Source organism: Podarcis vaucheri, assembly GCF_965113315.1.
Source record: "Podarcis vaucheri genome assembly, chromosome: 3".
NCBI classification, from domain to species: Eukaryota; Metazoa; Chordata; class Lepidosauria; order Squamata; family Lacertidae; genus Podarcis; species Podarcis vaucheri.
This window is the reverse complement of record NC_138761.1, coordinates 24606342-24615145: the sequence shown is the minus strand read 5'-3', so window position 1 is coordinate 24615145 and position 8804 is coordinate 24606342. Positions and strand designations below refer to the sequence as shown.

Below are 8804 nucleotides of genomic sequence, written 5' to 3'. Positions count from 1 at the left end.
CTTCCCATGGAAGGAGGGTGGTGGTGCCTGCTATGGTGACACATGCTATAAGAGGAAGAAATTTGGGCCAGATAAGTATCCTCAGTTTCCAAATATTTGGGTTTCGCTGTAAATGTTTGAGAACAGAAGTGCCTTTATACTGCCACCAGAAGTTGGATGTTAATAGTCACAGCACCCCCCACAAACATGGTAAATATGGAAGGCAGTTGAAAACAATATTTAAACAGAATCAAAATCACTTGCTTTATCAATCATTCATTTGTTTATTTAATCCACATTCTAATAATGAATTATTGTTACTTTGTTTCACTATGCACATTGAACCATTCAGATTTACAGTACATTGATATGCTTTTGAAGGATCTGTGTTTCTCTTCCTGTTCTTCCTAATATATTGTTTCTGTACTGAGTGTTATCAGTCAATAAACCTTTTAGTTTAAGTTACAATGACAACTCTGTGGTTATTAACTCTATTTCTATTACTATTAATTCATTTTTGTCTTCCTTCACTCAGGCCCCAGGGCGGCTTACAACAATTTTAAAATACAAAATATAACATTAAATATAACATTAAAATAATCAAACATTCCTCACAGAGTTGTGATGAGAAAGGGAAAGAAGGGATTGCTCATGCTTTCTTGAATTTATTGGAAGGATGAAAAGAGGGACAAATTATCCAAAACGTGTAATAGTCAGGCTAGATTGGTTGAACCCTTGGAGCTGTACCAGTTTGAGTGGGAAGGACAGAAAAACATGGCTCTTTATAAGACAAAGATGTGCCAGTCTGGTTAAAGGAACCAATATTCTTTTGTTTGCTACTATACAAAAACAAATTCTCAGAATAGGGATTTATTCATCAGTTGAGGAGCAGGGATTAAATCCTGATGGTTTTGCAGCAGAAGTCTTGTTTCCTGCTGGGAACACGGTGCACAGCCAGTGCATGATTAAGCCCTGCCCTTCCTATCTCACCAATGATGTCAGCTGAAGGATGGATGGGCATGGTTTGGAAAGAATGGCCTCACAGGCTAAATTAGACCCTCTGGCAACCCAAGATTGATTGGCTTATGGGACTGAGGTCCTGGTGTATCATAGAATCCTAGAAATGTAGAGTTGGAAGGGACCCCATAGGGCATCTAGTCCAATGCCCTCCAATGAAGATATCACACAATGAAGATGGCATCCAACCTCCAAGGAGGGAGAGTTCATCACCCCCCCAAGGGAGTCTGCATTTTGAAGGGGTTAACTTGGTAGCCATGGACGACACTTAAGATCTCACTTTTGAATATATATATTTTAATGGAAACGCTTTAGCATTCCGCACTCAGAGCCATAATCACACTCAGAGTCATGCCTTTAACCAATATGAGCATGGGACAAAGGAAAACTAAAGGGCACAAACAATGCACACACACGCTGATGTGTGGAGGATCTTCAAGCTGCTTCCAGTGCCGTGAGAAATTTGTCATTGCAGAAGTCACTGTCCTCGCAGCAGAAGAATTCGGTCCACTGGTCTGGGAATGGGGCGGGCTCTGAGGTGCCGCACTTTGCATCTTTCTTTGTCCTGCAGCTTAGTGTTTGTATTTGAAGATCACCATCTGTGATGGCAGAGAATAAAATGAATGGAAAGAGGGGGGAAATGAGTAAGCATTTCCATTTATATTTTCATAGGTATATATCCTAGGTGCTGCTATCCCTGCTTGCATTGCTCACCAACCCTGCCTGCCTGGGTGCCCACTCCCTTCACGTGGCCTCTCTCTCATTCAGCCAGGCCACCCACTCATTTGGACCCCAGGCTTCCCTTCTCAACATCGTTTGCAGGTGCACTGCCTTGAACCCGAAACATTGGGTGCCCAGGGTGTGCCACCATCACCGCGGCATGTGCACATGCGCACACGTCAGCACACCCTGTGGTGTGCTGATGTCACTTGCACATGCCACAGGAAGTGTGTGCACCACCAAAAAGAAACTGGGGGGGGGCTGATCATTTAAAATTTGTGGGTGCCCAGGCACCCGTTGTTGTTGTTGTTGTTTAGTCGTTTAGTCGTGTCCGACTCTCCGTGACCCCATGGACCAGAGCATGCCAGGCACTCCTGTCTTCCACTGCCTCCTGCAGTTTGGTCAAACTCATGTTCGTAGCTTCGAGAACACTGTCCCACCATCTCGTCCTCTGTCGTCCCCTTCTCCTTGTGCCATCCATCTTTCCCAGCATCAGGGTCTTTTCCAGGGAGTCTTGTCTTCTCATGAGGTGGCCCAAAGTATTGGAGCCTCAGCTTCACGATCTGTCCTTCCAGTGAGCACTCAGGGCTGATTTCCTTCAGAATGGATAGATTTGATCTTCTTGCAGTCCATGGGACTCTCAAGAGTCTCCTCCAGCACCACAATTTGAAAAGTATCAATTCTTCTGTGATCAGCCTTCTTTACAGCCCAGCTCTCACTCCTGGACCCCACTTAGTTGGCTCCTATGTCCTCCTATGTCCTTTTGTGCACACATGCAAGTGGGAAGATGGGTGGCAGCAGGAATATGGAGAACATGTGACTGTCCACTTGGGACCACCCAACTGCTTGCTCTGCCAACCTGTAACCTGGCCTGCCTGGTTTCCACACTCCACCTGCTGTTCTCTAGCCGCAATTCTTACCAAAACATTATATAGTAAGATATATATTTTTGAGTGTCCAACACCATTCCATTCAAGACAGGATTTTAGTCCAGCACTGTTCTGTGAGTGCACCACCATGCGGAGGGAGAGGAACAACCTGGTGTACCGCTATGACACTGGCAGTTGCACAACTCACATACAGAAAGTCCGCATTTCATTCCCTTGCATCCCCACATTAAAAGAGAAAATCAAGTAGTGGGTCTTATAAAAGACCTCTGCTGAAACCCTGAAGAGCCAGTTCCAGAGTATGCAAAGGGCACAGTAATGAATCATTAATCATCAGTGTGCAAATGGCTGTCCTTCCTGGATTCAGATGTTTTGACAAACAGTCATACCTTGGAAGTCGAATGGAATCTGTTTCGGAAGTCTTTTTGACTTCCAAAACATTTGAAAACCAAAGTGTGGCTTCTGACTGGCTGCAGGAGCTTCTGCAGCCAATCGGAAGCTGCAGAAGCCTTGTCGGACATTCAGCTTTCAGTCACTTCCAGGTTTCGATCGTTCGGGAGCCAACAAATTCGAGAACTAGGCTGCTCAAAAACCAAGGTACATCTGTACTCTGCAACAAGATATGTACCAAACTGTGGGAAACAGATGGAACTGTAAACATGGAATTTGATGTCAGTGAAATTTGCATTGGCATGATTGCTCGATAATTAAGCCCAAAGAAGAGGAAGATTAGATTACTTACTAAGGTACACCTTTAGAGCATGGCAGGTTTGCCTTTCAGGATCAGCTTCACAGGCATGAGGAGGCAAAAATTCTTCCGATGGACTGGAGGAGCTTTCCCGACATTGCAGCGTATCAACTTTGAAAGACAAATCATCCTGATTATAATATCAAGCTTGACCTCAAGTGACAATGAATGAATAATCTATTCTTTGAAGTCACTGAAGTTTTCCATATGAACATGCAGTGCAGAATCCTTAAATTAAGGATAATTCTGGCTGAATGGATGCAAAATATTAACTATTTGACGCTGTCAGGGAACTGCCATCGGAGCCAGAGGGAGAGGGAGGGCTCCAGAGGGATTCCGGAGAGTGTCCCGGGAGGGAGAGAAGCAGCACATCTTCTGGGGAAGGAAATCAGCGTAACACCAGTGGAGAAGGGGGGCAGATGGGGGAATCGGCAAGGTGGCTCCAAGACTCCTCGCCAGGAACCATTGGGGAGAGCACGGGTCCTCCGATGCCCACACCCTCCCTGCGCAGAAGGCTTCCGCGCAGGGAAGCTAGGCGGAGACTAGGTGTCAAAGAGCTTCTTTGCTGGAAGAAGTTCAAGAAACGCCCACTAACGGATTCTGCCAGCAATTGAGTCAGTCACGGGCGCGTGGCTGTCCAGACAGAAAGGGTTCATTCAGGCAACCAGCCAAGGGTGGCGTTGATTTACACACAAGCAACCCCTAAAACCATTAAAGACGCCCTATAAGATTAGATTATATGCTTGTGAAGTCACTGAATGGGCCTTATGAGGAGCTTTTGAAGGAGCTTGGTAGCTTTAGCTTGGAAAAGATGAGACTGAGATGAGATATGTTAGCCATCTTCAAATGTCTTAAGAGCTGTCACATGGAAATAGGAACAAGCTTATTTTCTCCTGCTCTGGAGAGTAGGATTCGAACCAATGGCTTCAAGTTACAAGAAGTGAGACTCTAACTAAACATCAGGAAGAACTTTCTGACTGTAAGAGCTGTTCAACAGTGGAATAGTCTCCCTCGGGAAGTTGTGGACTCTCTTTGCTTGGAGGTTTTTAAGCAGAAGTTGGATGGCCATCTGTCATGGATGCTGTAGCAGAGATGCCTGCATTGCAAGGGGTTGGACTAGATGATCCTTGGGTATCCTCCAACTCTATGATTCATTAGCAATGCAACTTCTACAACACAAGTTAAAGGTATTTGGATCATGCATGTGGCACTCACTGGGACATGGTGGGTCAAGATTCCAGTGAGAGCTCATTTGCTGTTTGTTGTAGCTTGGATGTGCATGACCACCCTCAGGGGTCACCACCAGCTTCTGGACCTCCCAGCCTCTTTGCCCCAAACCAATACCTTAGCAACTGCAGGGCGCTTTCCGTATGTGCTACTGCTGGTGCAAGCATTACCACTGTATGCATTACTGCAGGCAGACTTTTCACCTTTTTCATCCATGCATGCATTATGGTTCACAAACTTGTTTTGTGCCACCACCCCCTTGGTTCCATAAACTTATCTGCAATATCCCCAACCCTTTAAAAAGCATCATTCAGAACAGCACAACCCACCAAGGGTTGTGGTAGATCGCGGGATCCTTATCATGTTCAAAAAAGCTAAAAAAACTCTGTGCAATCCTCCCCCCAAAAAAAGCTCAACAACTCTGGGCAACCCACCCACCCCAGGCACGCTCCTCCTCCCTCCAATGACAATGGGTAGATCACTGCCAGTTTTTTTATACTGGGAATAGATCACAGTCTTTTGGGAGTTGGACGAGCCTGGCATAGACTACTGAAGAAATTTGCTTGAATGCTTCCTAGCTTCCTGGTTTTGCAACTGGTGACTACAATCTGAATCCCTGATCTGTACATATGTTGAGGGCTTCATGCCTCACTGGAATGTGATCATTACAATGTGCAATTATTATTTTGCAAGCCATTGCCCATGGGACCCTCTGTCTCTGATAAGGGTGGAGCTTTTCAAAGTCCATGTCAGAGCTGTTCCCGTTCAGAACAGCACAACCCACCAAGGAAGATAATAGCACAATACAATTCAGACACTAAACATTAAAACTATTTAGTTTAATTCAACAAAATGGATGAACTTGACCCAGTGATGCCAGCTTTTCAAAGTCTGAAAGTCATTTACACCTGTAGCACCCTCCTGCTGACACCTGCCTCATCGTGCCCCCTAAGTAAGATCACGTTTCAGAACCACAGCTGAGGTTTGCTCATGCTTTCCTATGTATTGAAATGAGTTACTATTGTCCCCTTTCTCTTTTTTAAATGCTTTTGTCTATGATACCTTGAGTGAACAGCCTTCTTTCAGCTCTGGGAGAAGGAACTTACCTTCATGTGGAAGGAAGAGAAAAGCACAGATAACAAGGAGCAGGAGCGGAACCCCGGGGGACATATTGGAATCAAGAGGGTTCTTTGCACCACAGTAAAACTCTAGGTTCTTCAAAGGAGACACAATGGTGTCCACTCCCTCCCAACAAGAGGGAGTGCTTCTTTTATCCCTTTACTGGCATGTGTACAGAAGCATTCTGTCCCCATTAACTGTGGACATAGGGAGTTCGGTGGGCACTGACTGGAAAGAAAACGAACACACAGTGTAACACCGAAGTGAGGGGAGGATGACACTGTTTTGTACATTCTAAGACAAGATGTGAACCTTAAAAGAACTATCCCTGGAAATTTACACGTATTTTAATTTTGTGATATGATTCTCCAACCAAATAAATATCTTTTCTTCCACCTTGGGGAGCATCATGCCAAATTGGGTGAATGCCTCTTCAGAGGTGTCCAAATTAGTGTAGTTTGGAACAGTCTAGTCTGCCATCTTGATCCAAAATGGCATTCAACACTTTCCAAATGTAGACAAAAAACAGCTCCTACATTTCAGAAATCAATATGCCAGATATCTTCACAAAGTCTTCATGGAAGATAGCAGCACTTCCTCCCATTATATATCTGACAAGTGCCTTCTCTATAGTCTTTTTAGCACCTACTCAAAACATTCCACTTTGAACTAGCCTTCTTAGTGGATATCTTCAACCAAGTTGATATCAGTATTTCATCTGGAGTGAATTTATTCATGTTATCTCTCTCCCCCCCCCCGCCTAAGAAACAGTATCTGACTTTTCTCCTTAATCTGGGCTGATCCAGGGAACTCTCAACCAGGATCTGGTCCCCAAAGTCAATTGCAAGCAGGGCTAACATTTAACAAGGGCTTTTTAAACTCTGTATGGTGGGGAGACACATTGCCATGGGGGCAATAACCCATGGTGAGAGACCTATTGACGCTGCTACCTCAATTGGTAGAACATGGAATTCTTAATCTCAGGATCATGGATGTGAACTCCACATTGGGCAGGTGATTCCTGCACTGCAGGGGATTGAACCAGATGATCCATATGGTTCCCTCCAACTCTCACATTTTAAGATTCTTTGACCCCTGGCGCTATCCCAACATTAGTTTCGTATCAGATTGTTTTACAGTTTTGGAAGGTTCAGCTCACCATCTTGATTTAAAATGGAGTCCAATGGTTTCCAATTATAGAACAAAACCCCTTCCTTAGTCCCAGGAATCACCATGCCAAATTGGGCAATGGAATCTTCTGTGAGGTCCCAAGCAGTGTAGCTTGGTACTGTTTGGTCTACCCTCTTGACATTGCAAAATGAAGCAATTTGCAATGGTAAATCTCCATGGGATGCATCATGGGAAGCAATTCATAAATGAAGCAATAACGAAATAAATAAAGTTGTTGAAAGGGAATGAAATTTCGGAGATCGCAATACTGGATAGTTAACTTTTATAAATATTAGTTAGATACATCTTCCCTTTGAAAACAATGATAAACACAACCCTTGTTGGTTGCCCATTTCATGACTGTGGACAGCCAGAGATGATGTATTGGGCAGACCCAAGAGCAATACGATGTTTTTATCTCATTTAACAGAGGTTGCAGCAACACCATGCATTTAAAGAACTCCTACACCACTTAAACAGCCATGGCTTCCCCAAGAACTGTAGTTTCTTAAGGGTGTTGACCTCACAGTGCTATAATTCCCAGCACTCTTAAATAGCTACAGTTTCAATAATTCTCAAACCCAAAGTAGTATAAGAGCGCTGTCAATGTATAGCATAGATCTGAACATAGGGAAAACCCATTCTACAACCACAGGTGTTTCAAAGTTGGCCTCGCTAGCTGTTTTTGATTCCTTCTGTGGAATTGCATAGGTCAGGGATGTCCAACCAGTCGATTGTGACCTACATGTAGATCCCCAGCTGATCCTGGTAGATCGCGGGATCCTTATCATGTTCAAAAAGTTACAAGGGAAAAGCTAAAAAAAACTCTGTTCAATCCTCCCCCCAAAAAGCACAACAACTCTGGGCAATCCACCCACCCCACACACGCTCCTCCTCCCTCCAATGACAATGGGTAGATCACTGCCAGTTTTTTTATACTGGGAGTAGATCACAATCTTTTGGGAGTTGGACAAGCCTGGCATAGACTACTGAAGATATTTACTTGAATGCTTCCTAACTTCCTGGTTTTGCAACTGGTGACTACAATCTTAATCCCTGATCTGTACATATGTTGATGGCTTCATGCTCACTAGAATGTGATCATTACAATGTGCAATTGTTATTTTGCAAGCCATTGCCCATGTGACCCTCTGTATCTGATAGGGATGGAGTGCACTTAAGCGTATCTGGACAAGCACATCATCAAATGGATAAAAGGAAGCTGCTTGTTCGCCCCAGTAGAAGTGAGTGGAGATCACCATTGCTTCCTCTGTAACCAAGAGCTCTGCTGTGGCAAGATGTCCCTCATGGTTCAAATGCTGCTCCTTGGTATCTGTGTTAGCCTCTTCCTTCCTTCTGGAGGTAAGTTCCCTTCCCCAGTGCTGGGAGACAGTTTTTCAGATGGAAGCAATAAACCTTTGATTACCAGTTGCTGGCAATCACAAGTGAAGAAAGTGCTGTGGAGCTCAGGTCCTACTTGTGGGCATCTGGTCAGGCACTGTGAGAAGAGGATGCTGAACTCAATGGGCCACTCTCCTGATCTTCTGAGGTTCTTCTACATAGATTACACTTGAGGTTCAAGGCTGGTATCTTAGAGTCTGAAAGGGGCTCTATAGCATTTTTTACCTCCACTGTCAGAGGCAATATGTCTCCAAATACCAGGGGATTCACCAGTGGCTGAAGTGCTATTGAGCTCACATGCTACTTGTGAACTTCCCAAAGGGGTCTGTTGGGCCTCTGTGAGAACAGGGTCTGGACCAGCTGGGCCATTGGCCTGAACTAACAGGCTCTTCTTGTGTTCTTATACATTATCCATTTATTATCACCTGAGTTTCAAGACTGGCATTCTGATAAACTTGAGGTTCTCCCTTTTGATGCAGATGCACTGAAATGTCGAGTTTGCATGTCCCCATTTGAAGGGAGTCCATGTACACCTG

General features: G+C 44.5%; 1 long non-coding RNA gene across 1 annotated transcript; it reads right to left on the bottom strand.

Moving 5' to 3' along the window:
* Window positions 1-243: 243 nt before the first annotated feature.
* On the bottom strand, window positions 244-5840 carry LOC309530023. Its single transcript, XR_014218588.1, has 3 exons — window positions 5685-5840; window positions 3346-3462; window positions 244-1595 (listed from the first exon to the last, which is right to left on the bottom strand). It is a non-coding gene; the product is annotated as an uncharacterized lncRNA (long non-coding RNA).
* Window positions 5841-8804: the final 2964 nt, after the last annotated feature.